Below are 23,944 nucleotides of genomic sequence, written 5' to 3'. Positions count from 1 at the left end.
GGAATGCAGTACCCATTCTTTATGGCAGTCATGTCACACTTTTCAGGAGTCATAAAACACCACTGATGGTAAAATGGTGCTAGTCATTGTGTGGATAGAGGAAAGCAAAGAAGGATGGGAGGGGAGAGATGAGGTAGACAGCTTCCGACCTGTTCTTCAAAATGATTGTCTGTTATGAGATAACTGGGACATGGTAGCTTTATTGACTTGCTGTCTCTTGGTCTGGCATTCTCGACTTCTCTCATCTGTCTGAGTATATTTTTTATTCTGTTTCTGTTTTTGCACAGGGACCGGTATACCCAACATAGGTAGGTTGGCCCTGGAGTCATTCAGGGAGTGTATGGACATATCCATAGGCTCCGCAAAGAGTTCTGGACCCTTGAAAGGAAGGTCCTCCACCCTTGTTTGGACTTCTTTTGGGAAGCCAGACACATGAAGCCAAGATACTCTCCTCATAACTACCGCCACTGCAAGAGATCTAATGGAGGTGTCAGCGGAGTCAAGGGAGGCTTGAAGGGCTGTCCTCACTATGAGTGAAAACTCATTTGTATTGGATGTAACTTGCTCTCTTCTATGATCAGGAATATATTTCATAAAGGTGGATATTTGCTCAAATATATGATGTGTACATTTCAACAGCAGTGCTGTCTAATATGTTATACACAGCTGAAGGGAAGCAGAGGAGTAGGATTTTCTACCCATGCTGTCCAGTTGCTTCCATTCCTTGTCAGGAGGCATGAATTTACTTAAAAGCTGTTTAGCCCTCTGGATCTCAGCATCAACCATGAGGAAATTAGCAGAGGTGTGTGTAAAAAGGAACTTTGCACCCCGTGTTGCAACATAATATTTCTTGTCTGCCCTCTTGCCCACCGGCAAAGTGGTGGCTGGTGTTTGCTACACGTGCTTGGCCAGCTCTCTGAAGGGCACATCCATGGGCAGTATCAATTTTACTGAAGGTGAGCATGAGGTATGCTGGTCAGCTTATGCTGAGTATAGGGCTGTGACACTAATGGAATTTCTAGCGTGTCAGCTACCCTTTTAAAAGAGTCTTGAAATAGTTTTGAATCATTGCCTGTGGAGGGAGGCGGTGGCATCAGTGTATCCTCTCAGGAGGAAAACTGCAATCTAGTGTGTGACGAGTCATAGGAATCATCATCAGTGAGGGACTGGTCTGACTCAGTCTGAGCTTCAGACACATCGCAAGATGTAACTGACGTGTGCCTTGAAAGGGGCGAGGCAGCATGTTGGAATTGTTGATGCTGCTGCTGGGACCTGAGAGGTGCCCAGGGATCCCAGAAGGGCCAGGCAGGGGGTATAGTCATAACTATTGGCAGTCATTGGCCAGGGGCCCACTTAGGTATCATCAATTGTGTCTGGCATGCCCCTTTCATAGGGGTGGTATGCCTAGGTGAGACAGCAGTCGATAGAGACACCACTTCCTCCTCACTATACAGGGAAGGTGCAGGAGCTGTCAATGTGGTGGAGACAGTCTAGCCACATTTGGCAAGGCATCAGTACCCAAAAGAGATGTAGAGGGCACTGAAGTTGCCCATAACTGGTCCCATGGGTATGAGTGAGTCACAGGTGGCAGACAATACTACAGCTGTGAACCCTTTACTGTATCGTTCTGTGGGGCAGGCACTCACACTGACAGGGTCAAGTGTGGGGCTCTGTTCAACCCACTATTTTTGCCAGTGGCAGAGTGCAATGTTTGTGCCAGCGATGCCACAGCTTTAGATTTCTGAGCCACATTGGGCTTAGGCTTGCCCACTTGTTTGGGTTGTAATACTAGGTCTCGTGATCCTTGGGGTGCAGGAGAAGGCAGCAGCCCCAGCAAGCACTTGTCCAGAGCCCCCACCAGGCATGGATCTGGCTTGTTTTTATGAGATTGCCCTCTCTCAGATAACGAGGATTCCATATTAGAATGTGCATTTATACTTTCTGGTGGTTTAGTGGATGCAGAGCTAGCAGCTGGGGTAGCAGCAGCTGCTTTGCCTGATATCACCGCTGGATAAAATAAATGGGATGCAGAACAAATACAGAAGCAGTAAGCCATGAGGGGGAATAATGTTGTATTGTGTTACATGCTGAGATAGAATATTTGCACTGTAAAAAAAGAAAATAGTATTTTTCAATTCACCTAATACAAGTATTTCAGTGTAATCTCTTGAGCATGAAAATTCAACTTACAAATGTAGAATTATGGACAAAAAATAACTATTCAAAAATAAGCAATGTAAAATTTTAGAGTCTACAAGTCCACTCAGTCTTACTTCTTGTTCAGCCAATCACTCAGACAAGCACATTTGTTTGCAGGAGATAATGCTGCCTGTATTTTGTTTTACTATGTTACCTGAAGTATGTCTGTTTGTGCTTCAAACACCATTCAAGAAGACATGATGGCAGGTTGTGCTCAATAAAGATCCAAAGTAATGTGGATCAGTGCATGTTCATTTTCATCCTGTGAGTGAGATGTTACCAGCAGAAAGTTGATTTTCTTATTGGTGGTCTGGGTTCTGCAGTTTCCCCCTTGTGTTTTCTCAAACCTGCAGCGAAAGTGTTTTTAAAACAACCAACATGTGGTGAGTCATCTGAGACTGCTATAATGTGAAATATATGGCAAAATGTAGGTAAAACAGAGCAGGTAAGGGACAATTTTCCAACAAGGAGCTCACCCACAAGTTTAACACAATTTTAACAAGAATAATCAACATGGAAGCATGCTCTCTGTAACGGTGGCTAAAGCAGAATGGGACATATAAATGTTTAGCATATCTGGCATGTAAATACCATACCTTCAGGTAATTTTGTAAATAAGAAGTGCCAGCATTATCTCCCACAAATGTAAACAAACTTGTTTGTCTTAGCGACTGGCTGAACCAGGAGTAGGACTAAACATACTTGTAGGTACCAGAGTTCTACATTGGTTTGTTTTTGAGTGCTGTTATATAACCAAAAAACAAACAAACTGAACTTTAATGATTGAGACTGAACTACAATATTTGCATGAGATGAATTGAAAAAAAACTTTTTCTTTTGCTTACCATTTTTTCAGTGCAAATATTTGTAACCAAAAACAACATAAAATGAACACCATACAATTTTCATTCTGTATTATAAGTGAAATCACCATATTTGAAAATATAGAAAAAATACAAAAATATTTAATAAATTTCAATTGGTGTTCTATTGTTTAACAATGAGATTAAAACTACGATTTTTTAAAATCCTTATTATTTTTCAGTTAACTGCATGAATTAGCTGTGATTAATCAATAGCCTCAATTTTTAAAAATCAGGATATGCAACAGTAGCTGCTGGAGTCTGCGCATAACAAATTCTGTCCCTCCCTGACACGATCATGATATTTAGTGACTTGACCCAGGGAAAAATGCATGTATATACTTGTGAAATTCTTAGCATTCATGAGCATGACTTGGTGGAGACTGTGGATGCTAACACAATATAAATGTTAAATAATCATCATCATCATCAATATTTCTGTGTCTTACACCTTTCTCAAAGATAATTCCCTCTCCCTCACATTCTAGCTCTGCTAATCTTTTACTGTGTCCTATGCCTGTGACAATAATTCAAGGTTGGAATTATACGTTCCAATGGTTTGCAGGTCCTCAGGGAGCAACACAGGACACATCTGCATTATATGACGGAAAATGTTCTCTATCACCCTTGCTTATCCAATATCAGGTCAGACATACTCGAAAAGATAACTGCCACTAAAGAAAAGCAATGAATGAGTAATGCAAACAGCAAACTCAAGCCCCACCACAGACACTATTATTTGATCGGGGAAGATTTTCAGATACTAAGACAACTAGGCCACCAGCTCCCACTAGAAGGCAAGATGAGTGGGTTGTCTAACTCCCCTTGAAAATTCTTCCTTTAAATAACTTCACTGGCATCTACAGCAGTAGTTCTCAACGTGCCGCCCAGTTAGCTTACAGCTGTTTGCTAAAGGCCAACTGTGTGTTGGAGCCTGCTGATTCCTCATTGCCTGGCATAGAGGGGTGTAGACTGCTGAACTGCCCCACTCAGCAAATTCAGAATCGAGATCAGGGTTGTTCAGGCCATCACCCAGCATGACAGGGTCCAAGGCAGTTGCATGACAGGGGTGGGGCAGCCACCTGGCCACTGTACAGGGCAGCCATATGGCCAGCTGCAGGGAAACCAGCCTCCCTGAAGAGATGCAGGGGTCTGGGGTTCTGAGTGAGGGTCCTGTTTGGTGCTGCTTTAGCATTTGACTTAGTTATTTCTTAGAATAACTGCTTTAATGGTCTTTCTGCTGCCCTTTTGGCTTATTATTTATTTAACTTATTCAGAATCATGCTGCTTATTTAATCTCTTGCTGGGACTAATGTCCTCTTCACATTACTGTATTATTTTTCAACTATATTAAGATGACTTTGAAATGGAGAAATAAGATGTTTACCTTTAAGACTGCAAGAAAGTCTCCTGACAAATAGTAAGAAATTTAAAGGAGAGCAATGAAAATATTTCAAATGTTGAAAGGACTGATTTACAAGGAACAATTAAACTACATATATTTTATTATTTTCCATGTAGGTAGTCTGTTGTGTCCAAATATGACGTCTTGAACTTGCACAGGCTCATTGGTTGTGGACTCACATGTGGCTGAGGTGTCCAAGCTTTGAACAGCATGGATGTTCACAGTGGGGGCAGGGGAACTGTTCTCGCTCTGTGGGTGTGGCTGCTGCTGTTGCTTTCTTCCTCTCACGAGCATCAATGAGGCGTATGCGTCGCTGCTCTTCAAAGTTGTCATACACGTGTCGGACGAGAGCACACCAGCCTGTTCGGTCTTCTGCATGCTGCTCTAGCTGATCTGGTTTTAAACCAGCATGAGCAATGTCGGCCTTCATGTAGTCTTTAGACCTCTTCAAAGGCCTAGCTTGATTCCTTTTGCCCTGGGAGAGTTCACTGTAGAGGAGATGATTAGGGGTTCTTGACTCCTCCATTCGTATGACGTGCCCTGTCCAGCAAAGCTGGGCTTTCAAAATCATGGCTTCGATGCTCGTAGTTCCTGCTCTGTCCAGGACTTCCAGGTTCGTAACTCTGTCCTACCATCAAATGTGCAGTAAGTGGCAGCTAAAGAACGTGGAGTTGTGCGAAGATACCTTCTATGAATATTTGAGTGATTTAGAGCCAAATTCTCATTAATGTGTATCAGTTTGGCTTTACTGAAGCCATATAAGAGAGTGTAAACTCACCACCTGCTGGCTGGTCTGAGAATTAGCTCTGTGTTCCAACAGTGCACCTTCCTCTAGTGTGGTCTTGCCTGCCATCACCTCCAGTGCCATTTTTGGTGCAGAATCCTATGGTCGTACCCTACTCAGTTCTTTCCCGTTTTCCGGAAGACTGAACATTCTTAGTCTATCCATTTAACCTGGTGGCAAGCTGCTGCTTCCAGTCTAGTCACTCACTTCAGTGGCAAACAGCAGTCCAGTTAGCGGCCACTTCCCTCGATGGCAAGTGGAGCAAAGAAGAGTGGGGAGAGCCCCAAGCCCACCCACTCTTTTGGATACCAACCCAGGGGGCCTATACATGGCAGCCACTCACTGCATCGCCTCCAATCCTCTGCTGTTTGTTTCCCTGGGCCACTTCCTCATAGCACCACTTTTTTAGTATCTGTGCCCCAGTCTGGCAATTATCAGATTGGAGCTCTCTCTTGCTCCCCTAATCCTGGTCAGCAGTGCACTAGGCAGACACATTTTCTTGCAGCATTGCCAACTACAGGCCATTTGCACACTTAGAAGGAATTTCTATGGCTTATATTTTTGCAGCTCATACTCTGGGTATTTCTAAAACAGTCCCAGGATTAATTTTTAAACTTCGTATTTTTTGTTCACCATCTGATTCACGTAAAACACTTGAATCACGTGATTAATGCAAGAGAAAATAATAATAAATAACCACAATGGCACTATATATTTTGATACGCAAACATTGGGAAAAAAAACCCAATGAACAGAGTTACTCACCTTCCAAAATCCACACTAGTAAACATCCAGGAGAAATGCACCCTAATGTCTGTTAACTTCACCATCTCTACAGCAAATGTCTTCCATCATCTCCAACGCAGCTGTCTGCACTGAGGATAAATGGCTGCTCCACATCAAATATGCTGAGCTCTTTTGAAAAATCTGGCCAACTGCCTTGGTGCCTAGTTGTGAGCTGAGCTCTTCTGAAAATCTGACTCTGTTCATTATCCTCTGGAGAAGATAGAAAAAAGTCACTTGAGTCACATGCATGGAGAGAGAGAATTTAAACACTGCTTCTTAGATAAATGGAGGTTATATCCCCTCGTTGGAATGAAATTAATTCAGATTAGAAATATAATAAATTAGATACCCAACTTTGAATACTCAAAATAAAATTAAAAACGATTTTGCTTGATCAGAACCAAACATTTGAGACAGAATGATAATATTTGGTAAAAGTGACTGAAAATGGACTTTGGGGCAAATTCCTCTTGGGTGCTGGAGGGCAGTAGAAGGCCAGGATGATAATGAAATGGGGATGCTATTACACAGGCAGTGGCAGTATGTCGAGATACAAGGTATATTGAACACCCTTTACATATCATGGAGCAGAACTTCATGGTAGCCACTTCAGCTAGCCCCTGGAGAAGGAATTAGGGGATGCAGATAGTGGGTCCTCAAGTATGTTGTTCCTTGTCAAATATCTGCATGTAAAAGTTGCACTATGGGCTGCCACAGCAAATTCCACACACATCTCCTTTGTATGGTTGTATGATCTAGCCCTTATAATGGAAGCATCATCTCATCTTTAATCAAAAGTGTTATAGTAGCGTAAGGCCCTGCATTTAGCCCATTAAACCCTAAAACTGGGATATTCCTACTGTCTAAAGGAGCTAAGGTCTAAAATCCCATTGGAATTCAATGGGAGTGGGATACCCAACCTCTTTTGATACCTCTGAAGATCTGAGTCTAAATTATTTAGGTTTTTACCACCCCAGAGGTGGTCTTATTCCCCTTGTAGTATTGTAATGATGCAGATCAACTGAGGTTCTTAATCTAACAACTCCTTGCATTAATCAGGAACAGTTTGGAGACATGATGTTTTTATTGAAGGATTCCTAGCACTGGAGTTTGCTTCACTCTATCTATCAGAACCCAAATGTATCGACCTTTTGACTAAGCTGCAAAGCCCATCTTTTCTCACAGGCTTTCTTTTGGGAAACAAAAAACCAGTAAAGCAGCACTTTAAAGACTAAAAATAATTTATTAGGTGAGCTTTCGTGGGACGGACTCACTTCTTCAGACCATAGCCATACCAGAACAGACTCAATATTTGAGGTATAGAGAACCAAAAATAGTAATCAAGGTTGACAAATCAGAAAAAAAATTATTATTATGCCTTGATAATTTTTTTTCTGATTTGTCAACCTTGATTACTATTTTTGGTTCTCCATGCCTTAAATATTAAATCTGTTCTGGTATGGCTATGGTCTGAAGAAGTGGGTCTGTCCCATGAAAGCTCACCTAATAAATTATTTTGTTAGTTTTTAAAGTGCTACTTTACAGCTTTTTTGTTTTGATAGTATATAGACTAGTACAGCTTTCTCTCTGTTTCTTTTGGGAAGGTAGAGTGAGTGGATCAAACTGGATGGCAAAAGAGTCCTGAAGAATGTGAGACTGGTAAATCTCTTATTTTAAACCTTCACCCTAATTTGAATACTGTATTATTTAATCATTTTGGACCAATGTACAAAGCTGCAGCTGGATATATTTTAAAATAAATAGAAATAAATGGGATTGTGCTAATATGCCACATAATTTCTTTCCTTGTTTATATTTGCTTAGTTTTTAAGAGCAGTAGCAATTAATGAAGAAGACATTTCCTGGCAGTTTAAGTCCAATGTAAAGGGAAAACTACTAGACATTAGCTGCCAGGAAATGCTGTCCCCAGCAGTTATTATTATTTAATCAATGTTAACAGTGATCATGTTTCAAGCACTCAAGCATTCTTTTACCACTGTCCCCTGCCTCTGGCTGTGACTTAATCAATACTCCTTCCTTTCTTCATCTCAACTGCAGTGGGCAGAGCGTGCCTGATGATATTTTACAGAATTGCTAAAAGACAATATAATTTAGCTCTTTCCTTGCCCTTTTTACATCATGGGCCAGTCCATTTCTCAACAAAGACATTAAGGCTATGTCTACACTTGCATTCCTCTTTTGAAAGAGGAATGCAAATGAAGGAAATTGGAAATGCAAATGAAACACTGATTTACATATTTCACACTTTGTTTGCATAGTCTCTTTTTGAAAGAGATTATTTTGAAAGAAAAAAAGCAGTGTAGACATAGCTCTTTCGAAAATAAACCCCGTTTTCAAAAGAACCCTTATTTCTAATACTAAGTATTTGGAATAAGGGTTCTTTTGAAAACGGGGTTTATTTTTGAAAGAGCCATGTCTACACTGTTTTTCTTTTGAAAGAATCACTTTCAAAAACAGATTATGCAAATAAAGCATGAGGTATGTAACTTAGTGCTTCACTTGCATTTCTGATTTCCTTCATTTACATTCCCCTTTCGAAAAAGGAATGCAAGTGTAGACATAGCCTAAGAGTTCTGCTGTTAGCTTCAGTGGAAGCAGAAACACAGAACTGTATTTGGTATCCCAAAAATCTTCTGATGGTCATGGAATCAGAGCCTCTAGAATTCAAAAGAAGCTGTAGATTAAATTCCCTTAAAGTTGATTTCATATTCCTGGATTTATAGGTTCTTGATGCATCTATTTAACCAGACCATCAATGTGAAAATCCTCATTACACAGTCAGTACCCACAAATTGCAGTTTCTCAGAAATTATTAAAAGCATGTTTTGAGAAGTCTCATACAGACTGTGAAGCAGGCTCCTAGTCTATATTCTAAAATACACTGCCATCATGTGGCACAAACCTTCAATTACAAGATTCTCATAACATTCATCAGCCTTAGTTAATTTTCACAGGTCTTTCATGTCTTACTTCTATCAGTCCTCCCATTTGTCTGTTTTAAAACTAACTTACAAAGCTTTCCCATTATAAAAGTAATAGGAGAACGTTATATTTTTTCTAAAATAATATTAAAGGCTTAAAATTCAAAATTTGTTTACACAATTTTCATTTTGTTTTAAAATTTAATTCCAGTGCCTGGGTATAACTAAATTTACCTGATACCACATATACTTTGCTGAAAAATTAAGTGCTGGCATAAGACTTATCCATCCTGAAACCTAAATTAGCAAGTTCTGCAAATTATACATAAGTATGTCTGTCAATATTAAAAAGCTAAAATACCCACACTGGATAATCAGAATGAGTTAAAAATTACATGAACAATATTTCACAATGAGTATTTTTAGGGCCATGTCTAGTTAATATCTAATGTCCACATAACCTATGTGACACATGAATACAATCTGCTCCTTTCTTCTCCTTACTAGTACAAACCTGCCTTATCCTCTCTTAAACCTCACTCCAAAGCCAGGGGGAACACTTGTAGCAGTCACACCCCAACTCTACAGAATATAGGAAAGGGAGTGGCAGGCACAAAGCTGATCAGTTTTACTTGCCCCTGTGGGGATGGGCAGGGATGACAAACTGACTTGTGGGTAGTGAGTAACAGACAGGAAGGTTTCTTGACCTTTCCTAGCCTTTGCATACACAGGACCAAATTGTGTATGAACTTGAATAATCTAGTCGTAGGTGCTATATGCACAAACAAGCACAAATTTACGTTTTTCTTTAGTACCTTGTAATTAAGAGCCAAGACTGTATAAAAAATCCATTCATCTTCTGCAACCCAGAGAAGCCAATGACAGCCAAGAAAAATACTTTGATCTTCAGTTATGGCACTGAAGTTAGATAGAGTAGTAGTAGTAATCCTGTTGCACTCCTACATCTTGGAACATAGGCTGTTGATGACCATTCACCAGCACTGCCTGTCTTAGGCAATCTTCTTTTCCAGTTCTGATCTCAGCCTTATCCCATCTTTTTAGTGTCTGCCTACAGATCTCTATACCAGTTGTTTCTTGGGTGCCCTCTTTTCCTTGTTCCTTGTGGGTTCCAACCTAAGGCTTGCCTTGTAATGGTGGTGGTTGGCTTTCTAAGGGTATGTCCAATCTATCACCATTTCTCTTCCTGATTTCTTCTTTGGCAGGAAGTTTGTGAGTCAGTTGCCAAGGTCTTTGTTGTTGATGGTGTATGGCCAATGGAGCTGGAGGATTTTACAGAGGCAGTTATTGATACATGTCTGGATTTTTATGACAGCCCTCTTTGTTTTTCTCCAAGTTTCTGCTCTGTATAGTAGGGCTGATTTGACATTGGAGTTGAACAACCTGATTTTAGTCTGAATTCTGATTGGCTTAGAAATCCAGATGTTTTTCATGAGAAGAAAAGCTGTTCTTGTTTTCCCAATCCGCGCTCTTACTTCAGCATCTGTGGCACCCTCTTTATGATGATGGGAGCTGCCTGGGTATGTGAAGACCTCAACTTCTTCCAGTGACCTGCCACCATGTATGACTAGCTCTGTGCTATTGATGCTTATTTTCAAGATCTTAGTTATTCCCTTGTGGACGTTCAAGCCAACTGTAGCCGAGACATTGGCAAGGTATGATGTGTTTTCTTGCATCTGTCAGTGGCTGTGTTACAGAAGTACCAGAGCAGTCTTTGGTGAAGCAACAACAGTATAGCCTTAGTTGCAAAGTGAATTAACTCTGAGAGTTTGTTTTAAAAATAAAATATTCTCGCTCGTACAGATTGTTATAGATCTAAACCAATGGGAAATTTATCTGTAGCAGAGTCCAGTAGTTTGATTTGGAGGACGAATTTAGACCCCGAAATGGCCTGATGCTATTACATGCCTGTGGGAGAAGTTTCTTCCTCACAATCTAAATAGTATGTTATGAAACAAATTAAGATGGCTACTTCTTATAAACCCTAGGCAATTATTATACAAATATGCCAAACTGTACATTCTTCCTTGACTAGTAACTTGTAAATTCCACAGGGTAATTCCATTTTGTATAACAGAATGTTCTTGCTTTAGTTTTAAACTTCTTGGATTATGAAAATGGATACATAGGGATGCCCTGATAAACGTGGTTCATTATCAAAACAAAAAGGAGTCACATAGCACTTTAAAGACTAGCAAAATAGTTTATTAGGTGAGCTTTCGTGGGACAGACCCACTTCTTCAGACCATAGCCAGACCAGAACAGACTCCTGGCTATGGTGTGAAGAAGTGGGTCTGTCCCACGAAAGCTCACCTAATAAACTATTTTGCTAGTCTTTAAAGTGCTACTTGACTGCTTTTTGTTTTGATAGTGTATAGACTAGCACGGCTTCCTCTCTGTTACTATTCAACATGGTTCATTATGACACACATCAGTACTTATATCATGTCACCTTTTAGTCATTTCCTACTAAATGATCTTAATCGTTAGAGTCTCTTCACATGGAAGTTTTTCAAAGCCTCTTAATTATTTTCAACCGTCTTGTCTGGGACTTTTTTTTTTCTGCCATATCTGTTCTGGGATAGACTACTGGAAAGCGAACACACTGTTCTAGGGGAAGGCATATCATAGCTTCAAATAATGCCAGCGTATATTCTTAGCGTTATTCTTCATTCCTTTTGAGCTACTATTTACGATTTTGTTCCTATCCACAGCAATGCCCAGGGCTGACATTCTGTGCTATGATCTCAGAGGTCCAGCACTGAACTCAAAGCTCATAGAGAGGAGGTGTTGGACAAAGTCTGTACACCGTGTATGAAGCAAGCAGGAGGGTTTATTACCATCCTAAAGGAGTGATGAGCAAAGCTGACTTCAAATTGCCTTTCCACTTCCTGGTGCTGGGCTACACTTATGTCCACAGTGTGATTTAGACAGCTTTCAGAGATAAATAATGCAGCCTCCTACTACAGCCTATGGGCTATAGTGCTGCATGAAATCTCTGCTGTGCTGGATGCCATAGCATTTTTCATCCTCTGCCCACCAGCATGCCAGGATGGCCCTTGGAGGCAGTTTTACAACTATTCTACACAGTGCTTGCTCTGGGAGTATCCTCCCATGGCTGCAAAGAAGATTTCTCAAGTGCCCTTTATGCCTTTCCTGCCCTATTACAGAATCTTAGCCAACCTTATTACAAACCTAACCCAAGCTTACTATATGACTTATTAAAACAAAAAAGCAGTCACGTAACACTTTAAAGACTAACAAAATAATTTATTAGGTGATGAGCTTCCATGGAACACACCCACTTCTTCAGATCACTACCTTACCAGAACAGATTCAGTGTACAAAGTACAGAGGTCCAAAAATTGTTATCGAGGTTGATAAATCAGAAAAATTGTTATCAAGGTTGGCAAATCAGAAGAGCTCAGGGATGGCATGGTGACGTCGGAGGGAGTTAAGAGTTAGATAAAACATCAGAGTATGTAAAAGAGTCCTTGTAATGGGTCAGGTAATTGCTGTCCCTGTTCAAACCACATATTAATGTGTTGAATTTGAATATGAATGTTAGTTCTGAGCATTCCCTCTGTAGACGGTTGTTAAAGTCCCTTTTCAACAGAACACAAACTTTTAGGTCTTAAACAGAATGCCCCACTCCATTAAAGTGCTGGCTGACTGATTTGTGTATTTGGAGATTTTTCATGTCTGTTCTATGTCCATTCCCTATTTGTCAAAGAGTGTTTGCCGTCTGTCCTATATACATCATGTGTGGGCACTTTTGTCACATGATGGCATATACAATGTTACTTGAGGAACAGGAGAACGTGCCCATGATTCTGTAATTAACGTGGTTAGGTCAAGTGAGGGTATCTTCAGAATAGATATGTGGGCAAAGTTGGCAACGGGGCTTGTTGCAAGAAAAAGTTCCAGGCGCTTCAAATTTTGAGAAGGGACTTCAAAGTAGCGCAGACACTTCAAAGTGCCCACACCTACACGCATGCCAGAACTTCAAAGTTTGATGCTTTGAAGTTGCCATGAGGGGAAAATTAGCCTAATGAAGTGCTGCGTATTCACCACAGCACTTCATTAGTAATCTTCTGTCGCCCTGATTACCATGCCCCCTTCAAAGCTGGGGGCAAGTGTAGACAAGCCCTTGGAGGAGTTGCTTCCATGGGAACAAGACTGCATTCACACAATAAGAGTTTGTAGGGTCAGTCCGCAGACCCTTATACTGCCATGGAGATCAAGAGCTCCATCACAGCAAATGATGTAAGAAGATGCATCATAAATTGTGAAGAAACTCCAGTGTCCCCAGACAGCATTAACATTCCATCTGGAAATTCATTTACAATAAGTTACAAGCTCCCAAAAGTTTAGTACTTTTTGAAGAAATTATGAGAGACTTCTTTAATGTTGCCTTTGGGCAAATGCATAACAAACCATTTAAAAATGAAAAAGAACCTGGTATTTAAACCAATTTTAATTAATACTTTTTATTACAAGGTCAGATTTTTTTTAAAAATCTCAGATTTTTAAAAAATATTAAAAGGATTACAGTAAACTCTTTCATAGCCTGCATTCTATACGTTTACAGCGTACAATACTAATGCTGCTTGTAAATAAAGTACTCTGTATATATTTTCATTTGTGTCTTAACAGCTAATCTTGTTTTTCTCTAGTGTTATGCATTGCTAGGTCTCCCAATCTATTATCCAGAATGTTTGACTATCTGGCAACCTCCCGATCCCAGGGCGGCTAGACATGAGTTTACTGTACTTTGCAAGGGAACAAATACTGCCTTACTTGTCAAAACTGTTTTCCTAACATCTGGGAGAAATTTTTGTTCATCTAAAAACAGCAAAAAATATTTTAAGTCACTCAATACATCAGTCAAAAATATATAGTATAGATGTGAATTTCTAGTAACCAATATCTGTAAAATGTTCAAGTTTATTAGAGAAAACCACAAAAACTCAACTACAAATCTAGTTGTATTTCAATTTAGTGGCATTTGCAGTTCAATACATTAAAATTGGTTTCTACCACTCACTCATTTGTTTAACTCATACTCCCATAAATTAGTAGGCTTAGTGCATAAGAAGAACTTTTCTTCATAGTAATAGAGAGGGAGCCGTGCTAGTCTATATACTATCAAAACAAAAAAGCAGTGCTACTTGACTGCTTTTTTTTTTTTCTTCATAGGGCAGTTTTCAAAATCTCTGGACATTGTGATATGTACCATCAGTATTTCCTGCCTGTCAGATTTCTCCAGAAAACCCCTGTGCTCACCAGACTATTTTCTCACAATAGTTCTCTTATTTTCAAGGGCATGCAAAATCCTAATCTAGTATGGTTACTCGTTGAGCTATCATAGGATTTTCAATGAAACTTGCTTGTATCTGGCTCTTTTTTAAGGCCTCAGACACCACAGACACAGAAGTTACTGTTGGAAGCTACCTTCTGACAAAACTTGTGTTGCCAGATTGCAGCCCCAAAGGAAAATAGATTGCTCTGTCAACCCACTCTGTCAACAGAAAGTGGCCAGACAGTTCAGCAGCTTTCTTGACAGAAGAGCCAACTGGAAGCACAGCAGACAGAGCTTCCTGGTGTCCCACAAACCCTGTCTGTCGACAGAGGGCCTCCCAGAGCATCCACACTGGTTTTCTGTTGACAGATTCTGTTAAGAAAGGCATTCTGCCTCCTGAGGGAACGGCAGAACTCTGCCGACAGAAGTGCCATGTTCTGTTGATTTACTGTTGACAGAATGCATTTGTAATGTGGATGCGCCACAAGTTTTGACGACAAAACTCTGTAGTATAGATGTAGCCACAGATCTTTGCCACTGACTACGTATATGTAGGACTGGGTCCTATAACTCTGGCCAAAGACAAGGAACTTGGCTTCTCTTTCATGGAGATGACCTCCTTTTTGTATGTGGTGCCAAATAGAAATCTTGAGAACTTTTGGTCATTCAAAGATCTCTTGGTAGTTTTCACAGGAGAAGGGGATATTCCATGCTGCTACCTTGAAAACATCCCTCCATGGCTTCAATTTGTTAAAGTATTCACTTCCTCTTATCAACACTGTAATGATACTATGTACTGTTAAACAGTTGCTGTATTTCTCTCCAGAAGTGGCTGTATTTCAGTTGAGGGTGCAGCGATTCCTGTAATATTTACAACACAATTTGTAAAGTGCCTTGGGTTACTTTCACATGACAGGTCACTTAGATTTCAGATGATTGTTTTGCTTGATACACAGATCTTGGTAGAGCTGGTAGCTTTGCTGCACTGAATCTCATACAGTGGTCACCAATGAAAAATCCATCATGCTTGCTGCAATATTCAGCAGGTTCTGTAATTCTCTCTTGGCAGGAGACAAAGTGTCAGATTGCAGAATTCTTACAAATTCCCTGCTGGATCTCATAGACTCTGCAAGTCCCACCTGCAGAGTATGCTACTTTCCAACAGTCTCTACACAGTCTCTGAAAGAGTTCAAATTCTTTACACCAATTGACAGTATTTCTCATCTTGCTTGAATGGCAGCCTGAATGGAGATCATAGAATCATAGAATACTAGGACTAGAAGGGCCCACGAGGAGGCCATCGAGTCCAGCCCCCTGCCCCAATGGCAGGACCAAGTACTGTCTAAACCATCCCTGATAGACATCTATCTAACCTGTTCCTAAATATCTCCAGTGATGGAGAGTCCACAACCTCCCGTGGCAATTTATTCCACTGTTTGACCACTCTGATAGTCAGGAACTTTTTCCTAATGTCCAACCTAACCCTTCCTTAATACTTGAGAGGTCTTGGTCTCCAGACATTCTAGTTGATCTCTCGGCTGCAAAATACTGTAATTTGTATGGAAATATGCATTTCTCAGTGTATGCTATCCTGTAGTGGTCTAAGCATAGTCATGTCACTTGAGAGGGACACTTTATGAACCATAATTTTCTCCCCTCAAATTATCTCTCTCAATTTGGGAGACACATGAAGAACCTTTCCAAAATACATAGAGGCAAGGACCCATCAAAACATGCAGCTTTGATAACATTCTATATTGACCCAAATTTTAACGCTTAAGGGGCCCCGAGAGAATAAGTAAGTAACAGAGAGAAAGAAACCCAGTTTTCTAGACTAATATACTTCCCATACTTTTAATGGGCCAAATTTAGCTACTCTCAATAGGTTGTTAAGTTAAAACGGCAGAAATGATATCCTAGGGTGTGGTCTGTTGGCAGAGGGACTGGCAGAACACACTGCACTCTCCTTCTTATTTCTTACACTGGGAGATCTTGGGAATCCCCCGTTGTGCCATTACAACAGCATTCCTAGTCAATTTTTACAGTACAAAGCAGCTGAAAAGAATTTGGGGATGTGGTCCATTTTGTCCAGTAAGCAATTAATTTACTCAGTTAATTCATCAAGAGTTCTTTTGCCCTTATCTGCCCTTGATTGATGGGTACTTTTAATGCTCTTAGTCTTTGAATTGCTCTGAATGTTTCACAGAATGAGATTTGGTTTCTTCTTTCATTTATGTTGGCTAAATTTGTGGCCCAGTTTTTGCCTGCTCTTTGGTTTCTCTTTATGGACATTAAATAACGATATTTAAAAATAAGTGTTTGAAGATGAAAAGATAAGCACTTCATTGATGAGGCATTTAACAATATCCACCTAAGCGACAACATAAAATGCTCCAGTTATTCAATGTGGAAAAGGTCAGAAATTAAGTTGCCAAAGTATTAGGACTGCAGTTACTCTTGCACCCCAATTTTCTGGATTTTTTCCCATGTTTTAACCCATTACTCCCTGCACGCTATGCTTAGGTGTGTTATCCATGCTTCTGGTCATTCCTAACACTGTTTCTGTTTCTGATTGTTCACCGCACTTAAAGTTATGTCATGCAGAACCACGGGATGCAATGTATTATGGGCGAAATTCATCCTTTTGCATAGAGCCTGCATCATGATTCTGTGCACCATTTATATCCTACTTCAAGGCTTAAGTGGGATTGTAGTGGTGCAGAGGTGGATTTTCTGCAAAAGCGGGAATGTCAGCCTGGACATACAGAAGCATAATCAATGAGTACATTTTAAGCATTTCTTTGAAAGCTATAAATAAATAAATAAATAGATAGATAAATAAATAAAAAAGGTAAGAAAATGCTGAGAAAAATGTTTATAGACAAGGTTCTAAAGAAAACAATTCAGGAGTTGTGGCTGACTTGAATCTGCAACAACAGATTAGGTAATCTTCACTAATTAACCTTTAGGAGTATCAGAGATGGCAACAAATGAACGGATGTTTAATTCACAATCTTTTACATCAAATGGGACTGAAGACCTTCCAACACAAACCTCATCCAGCAGTCCTTACATCCAAGAAAGGAGTTTTGCCTGAGTACAGAATAGAAGATTGGGCCTCGAGCATTCCTGTGTGCTGCCTAGTTCTATGTCAATAACCGGTGACTGCATTCACGCTGTGTGCTGTCCTTTGAGCATTTGCAAGGCACTCACAGGGATGCCACATATTATTTTAATTTCATTCAGTCAAGAGATTGGATGTGCTGAAGTATAAGGATTTGGGTCTATTGTGGCCTAGTGTCTTACCTCCAGTCAAGCAAATACTGAATTATATTTGACTCTCTCTCTCTCTCTCTCTCTCTATATACACACACACACACACACACACACACACACAAAAGTATCCAGTACAATGTCTAAATAAGCAGTCCATCTGAAAATCAAAAGTAATAATTCAGATTATGGCTTCTTTTAAACAAAATCTAAATATAAGTGTTGCCAAATCTGAAAATACTAGTGCTGCCCAAAGGCAGCTACTTTGCATCATAGATACACAGTGAAAACAACAAAATAGAATCTAGTAACATCATATATACCATCATGTGCCAACAATGCCCAGACATAAAAACACTCCTGATCCACAAACCGGTCAGCCAACATTTTAATGGAGTGGGCCATTCTGTTAATGACTTAAGAGTTAGCATCTTACTGAAGAGGAATTTCACACTACTCTGGAAAGAGAGGCTGCTGAACTCTCTTTTATATTCAAATTCGACACATTAACACGTGGTTTGAACAGGGATGTGAATTTTCTGGGTCATTATAGGGGCTCTTTTGAATACTTGGCTTAATCTAATTCTTGACTCCCCCCACTCCCACCCCTCTACTCTCTGATTTGCTCACTTTGATAATTTTTCTTTTGATTTGTCAACCCTGATTACTATTTTTGGTTCTCTACACCTTAAATATTGAGTCTGTTCTGGTATGGTTATGGTCTGAAGAAGTGTGTTTGTCCCATGAAAGCTCACCTAATAGTTTGTTAGTCTTTAAAGTGCTACTTTACTGCTTTTTTGTTTGGAAAATAGAATCTAGAATATTTAGCTTTCCTAGCATGATTCTCATCCATAGATCTTAAAATGCTCTTCAAAGATAGGTAAGTATAACTATCCTCAATTTGCAGAAGGGCAAAACAAAGGACAGACCTTGATCAAGGTTTCACAGCATGGCAATCACAGATTTTGGACTAGAACCCATGTCCACTGAACCACATTAGCTCTCCATATATCAGTGCAATTATATTCAGTTTTGTGCATATTACACTATTTCGTCTCCACATCAGAGCAGTGCAGTGTGTTCCCCTTTCTATGAATCTGTGGTCATATTTCTCTTATGTCCATGTCCAAATGAACTAAGGCCATCTTAGTCAACAGTAGGTGTGTCAAGGACATGATATTCATTGCACAGGCACCACACATTGCTACCTGCTGTCCACATCCCTCTATAGTTATCAGTTCCAAAACAGGATGGCTGGTTCTTCAAAGTGCCATCACTAATCATTTTTGTTTACCTCTTCTTGCCCACCTCCATCAACTACTTTCCTTATTGTATTGCACTTACCTTTAAGAACCTGAGTGCAATCCTGAAATTTATCAGAATTCAAGTATCTGGGGTAACGATTCATAAACTTCTAGTAGGAATATTTACACATTAATACAACCTGCTCCTTCCTTGTCCTTACTAGCATCAATCTGATTCCAAAGCCTTTCAGGAGAAAAATCACTGAACATTTTTATCTTGCTACCAGCATTCACATACCAAGAACAAGACAGCCAGTGGTATTTCTGCCAATACACATACTCCAGAATTAATGGCGTTTGTAGAACAACCAAAGTGGAAGCTACCCAGCCACACTGGTCAGGTGGTGATTCCACCTAAAACTGTCCATTATCAGCAGTTACCTGAATGTATTGAGATGATATCCAATAATTACTGTGCGCAAGTGAAAAGAGCTGAGGGAACAAAGATTAATGTCTCAGAGACAAACCCACCTTCATTGTTCTGAACCCTCATTCTAGAAACCTTTCTACTAATTTGCTTCTGCTCCCTTAGTCCATCTCATTTATCCACACAAGACTCAAAGTCAAACATTGCACAACGCCAAAGTACTTCAAAGGAAGCAGGAACAGTTTCTAAATTTCTAATCTATCACATGAGCAAAGCATACACATAATTCTACATAACTTTTTGGAAGAAAATTGTCTTAAAACATTTGCCAGCCGTATACCATTAACTGTTTTCCAGTTTAAACGGCAGAACGCCAACTTTACAAGCTCCACACACAGGAACTAAAATAACCTTCAAACCTCATCAGGTAATACTATTGCACAGAATGAAAATCCCTTTCTCTTGCTCTACTTTTGCATAAATTAAAGGCTTCTGACAAACGTTAACAAAGAAGACCTCAATAGGTGCTACATTTTATTGCCACTTTTGCAGCACAATACAACAACAGGAGTACTCCATTTTCCTTGGAAATAATTCAGTCTTCTCAACTGTCCGTTCAGGAACCAGATTAATGCTTTATAGAACAGACCAACATTTCTATTACTTTTCCTGACAAATCTAGATGAAATCAATGAGGGATTTAAATATGATTGTTAATTATAGATTTTGTCTTTTTTTATTTGATAATTGATACCAATTTAGATTTAGATATATTTACTTTTTCCAAAAAAAGTATAAATCCTTTTGATTATTGAAAACTTCCTCATTCTTTTCCAGAATGTGTTCTGTTTCTTTATCAACTGTAAAGAGTAAAACTTTTTGACTATTAGTGCATACTCTTCCTTAATACAAAAGCAGCTTTTGTGTAATTCAGCTCAGCTGTAACTGTGCAAAAGACTACGCACAGAAAAACACATGTTTTTACTATGGTCAGACCTTATTAGTCAAAAGTTGGGAGGCTCTAAATGCCTCCTAGTGGCAGATCTGTGACTGTATTTTCCAGTCTAACTGATGCCTAGCAAACTAGAAATAGGAATAAACAAACAAACTTTGTCCCTGCTGAAAAGCAATAAACACAACAGCCACCTCCAAATTCCCAGGTTTGGGCCACAAATGCTGCTTTTTGCACACCCTTAGAAATAAAGTAATAAAGAATTAAAACCTCAGATGTCTAAAACTTACACTTTTTTCCTATTTTAATAGAATGTTCAGCAAATGCCAGAAATAGATTCATTTTTTAAATATTGCAAAAGTCTGAACATTCAGCTAGTCTAATGTGTTTAGGTCTCCCAAATGTTTCACAAAGATTTGTTAAGGATTTAAAGTAACATAGGGAACAATGAAAAAGCCCATTTCCCATCCATCCTTGTTGAAAGCTATTTTGTTGTTCCTATGCAACAAAAAATAATTGTACATGTAGGTGTTACATGTTTTACAAATTCAAACTCATTGGTTGTTATAAGATTAAAACAATTTTCTCCCTTGGTAAAAGCTTCCCTTGAAACCACTGGAAGTACATAATTCATCTGTCCATTTATAGCTTCTATTTCCTTGTGGGCACTGAAGAACTCTTGTTTGTGATTGTTCTTTTCTGTCTAAGAAGCCAATGTTGAACAAGTGACAGATAACACAGTTTAATATTTCAGTGACCAAACAGATCAATTTTTTATTTATTCTTAAGATTTAAAAAAAGACAGTTAGACAACCAATGTACTAAAGTGAGAATTTTGTTTGGCAAATTATTCTTCTCTATCCAGAAAATCTAACAGGCACTCATTAAACCTGCAGGGAGTTTAAAGGTAGCGTTAGTACTAATATACTTCAAAAAATACATTCAAAGATTTTTCCCCTCTGAATCATTTTCTTCTCTGTGCAATCTATCAAAACAGTTTGGAGATACTGTGTGTCTTTAGGTAGGAGTAATAGAAAAACACATTCCCACAAAACACTGTAGATTTCAATGCTAAAGAAAGAAAAGTGGAAAAGGTTAATAATGTACAGTATAGTTACTGTCTGGGAGGAAGGAATGACGCACCTGTCTTTGGAAGAAAATAAGGTGTTTAAATTGACTAGGTTTGGGTTGATGTCCCTTACTAGCAAGAGCAGGTCTAGGCTGACAAGACATTTGGATACCTGGTTTTCTTTCTCTATCCACTTCTGTTCTGTTCTGTTCTTTAATCCTGGCAGTTTCCTGTCTTCTCTCTGCAGGGCCCAAACATGCTGTCTAAAGTGCAACCATATAACGAATTATGGAAAGCACGATGGGATTATAGCATTGCATAAAAGATGACAGAGTATTTGGATCCAACAGATTCGTAGCTGGGCCCCATTTCCAAGATGACAGTGTACTGTGTGCAGGCCTCAGATTAAGAAAAAAGACCACCCACAAGCAACACTGCCCTTTTCTGATGCACATTTATATGCCACTCACAGCAAACTACACAAATCTTCATGATATGATCCTTTTCTTTCTGTGTGATTTTACTATCAGTGCATAGCTAATGCTGACACATTAAAATATTGTCAATGACCTTCAGAGTCAACAGCCCATTGAAATGAACAGGAGTAGTTTAGATACTAGAATTTAGGGTATTAGGGTACTTACAGATAGTTGAATTTTCAAAATTGAGGACACCCCTGAGAGGGAGTGTATCTGTATCTACAAACTCATATTGTATTGTGTTACAGTATACAGTAAATCCTTGATTTAACGGATCCTGATATAACAGACTTCGCAAATAACAGATGCTGTCTGCCAGCCTTCTCCCCCCACTGTCCTCTCCCCACCTAAATAAATACCAGAGACTCACCAGAGCTGCTGCTGCGGCCTTCTGGGGCTAGACGGACCACTGCAGCAGGTGGAGCCACTGGGGCCAGAGGAGCCAAGGAGGGGCTGTGACAGGGTGCAGGAGCTCTCCTTCCCCAGCCATGTGTGTGGAGCATGTCGGTGCCCAGCCGCTGCTGCCTGCAATGGGACTGGGCAGCAGCCATGGTGTCAGAAGCTGCTGCTCACTGGCAGGCTGAGGGCAGCCATGCTCTACCTTCGCATGGCTGGCCTGGAGCAGGGGGCTGGAGGAGCCGCAGTGCTTAGAGGTGCAGGAGGTCGAAGGAGTCAGGCCAGCATTTAGCTCCTCTCTGGGTAATTGGGAGAGGGAGATGGAGGTGTGAGGGGAAGAATGGGGCAGGAATAGGGAAGGGGGCAGAGGACAGGAATGAGTGATGGGCTGGGTAGGTCAGTACACCATCATACAGTATAACTATTCAGATATAGCGGACTTTCAGCATTAACAGACACCCCTTCCCCCATTAGTCCACTAAACCAAGGGTTTACTGCATAGAGTACATTAATACAACCATGAGCTGGCAGATACAAATACACTCCCTTTTGGGGTGTCCTCTTTTGGAAATTCATATATGGTAGCCCTATCAAAACAATTCTTACAACCTTTCTGCAGACTTGGGTAGACATCACTGCATTGGCTCATATTCACATTTCACGTTATCAGTGTAACCATAAGCACTTGAGATTAATTTAAAAAATTTAAAATTCTGATTTAGGAGTGCACGAAGGCAGACTCTCAGGAGAAGTGTTTGCTCACCCCTTATTATTTATTCTAGTGTATAACATGAAAGAAGCAGAAAAAATAAATTCCAGTCTTTATGCCTTATCCAAGCAAATTTCCTTTAGACTCTGGGCTAGATCCAGCTATCTTACTTCTCATGTAAACACAACAAAACAGCATTCATGAAGCACTGTAGAGACTAACAAAAAATTAGGTGATGAGCTTTCATGGGACAGACCCACTTCTTCAGATCTATAGCATTTCCAGTCCAGACTCAAATATATATTAAAAAAGGTCCAAAAAATTGCAATAAAAACTGACAAATCAAATACATGGAACTGAAGGAGCGGGGTGAGAGGTGGGGGATGTTAAGTGTTATGCCTGCAATAATTACAAACATCAAAGGAAGGGAAGCAGTCCTTGTAATGCGTGAGAAATTGCTGTCCCTGTTCATGTCAAGTGTTAATGTGTCGAATTTGAGTATGAACCCCAGTTCACAAATCTCTCTATGTAATCTGCTCAGGTTTTTAAAAGAATAGCACACTCCATTGAAATGTTCACTGACAGGCTTATACGTATTGAGATTCCTAATGAAGCACCTTGTCAGCTGGAGCAGAGCAGATGTAACTGTATCTAAGGGCTTGACTATAAATGATAGACAATGTGGTTTGCAGGTCCCCTATTACGCCGCCTTTACTTATGCTACATCAATGACATATTTATCATTTGGACCTATAGTAAAGAGACTGGAAGAATTCTACAGAGATTTTAACAACCTTCACCCCACCATCAATCTCAGCCTCAACCATTACATGAGAGAGACATTTCCTGGACACCACAGTACAAATCACTGATGGCCAGATCAATAGCACTCTCTACTGGAAGCCCACTGACTGCTACATGTCTCCAGCTTCCATCCAGCACACACTATGCAATCTATCATTTATAGTTAAGTCCTTAGATTCAATCATATCTGCTCCGATCCTACTGACAGAGACCAAAAACTTCAAGATCTCTATCAGGCATTTGTAAAGCTTAATTACCCACCAAGAGAAGTAAAAATAAACATATTGACAGG

At 39.8% G+C, this 23,944-nt stretch overlaps 1 protein-coding gene across 2 annotated transcripts in view; it reads right to left on the bottom strand.

Moving 5' to 3' along the window:
• HSPA12A (heat shock protein family A (Hsp70) member 12A) overlaps positions 1 to 23,944 on the bottom strand; it is a 193,871-nt gene that overhangs the window by 130,819 nt on the left and 39,108 nt on the right. Inside the window, exons 2-3 of one of the 2 annotated variants that reach the window (XM_074999069.1) lie at positions 6,017 to 6,247; positions 2,354 to 2,546 (exon numbers count right to left, since the gene is read on the bottom strand). The gene's annotated coding sequence lies outside the window, so the exon portion shown is untranslated. The remainder of the gene's footprint in view (positions 1 to 2,353; positions 2,547 to 6,016; positions 6,248 to 23,944) is intronic. The other variant, XM_074999074.1, reaches the window with a different exon arrangement.

This window comes from Carettochelys insculpta, chromosome 7, assembly GCF_033958435.1.
Source record: "Carettochelys insculpta isolate YL-2023 chromosome 7, ASM3395843v1, whole genome shotgun sequence".
NCBI classification, from domain to species: Eukaryota; Metazoa; Chordata; order Testudines; family Carettochelyidae; genus Carettochelys; species Carettochelys insculpta.
The sequence above is the reverse complement of the archived record's forward strand: the minus strand, read 5'-3'. Positions and strand labels throughout refer to the sequence as shown.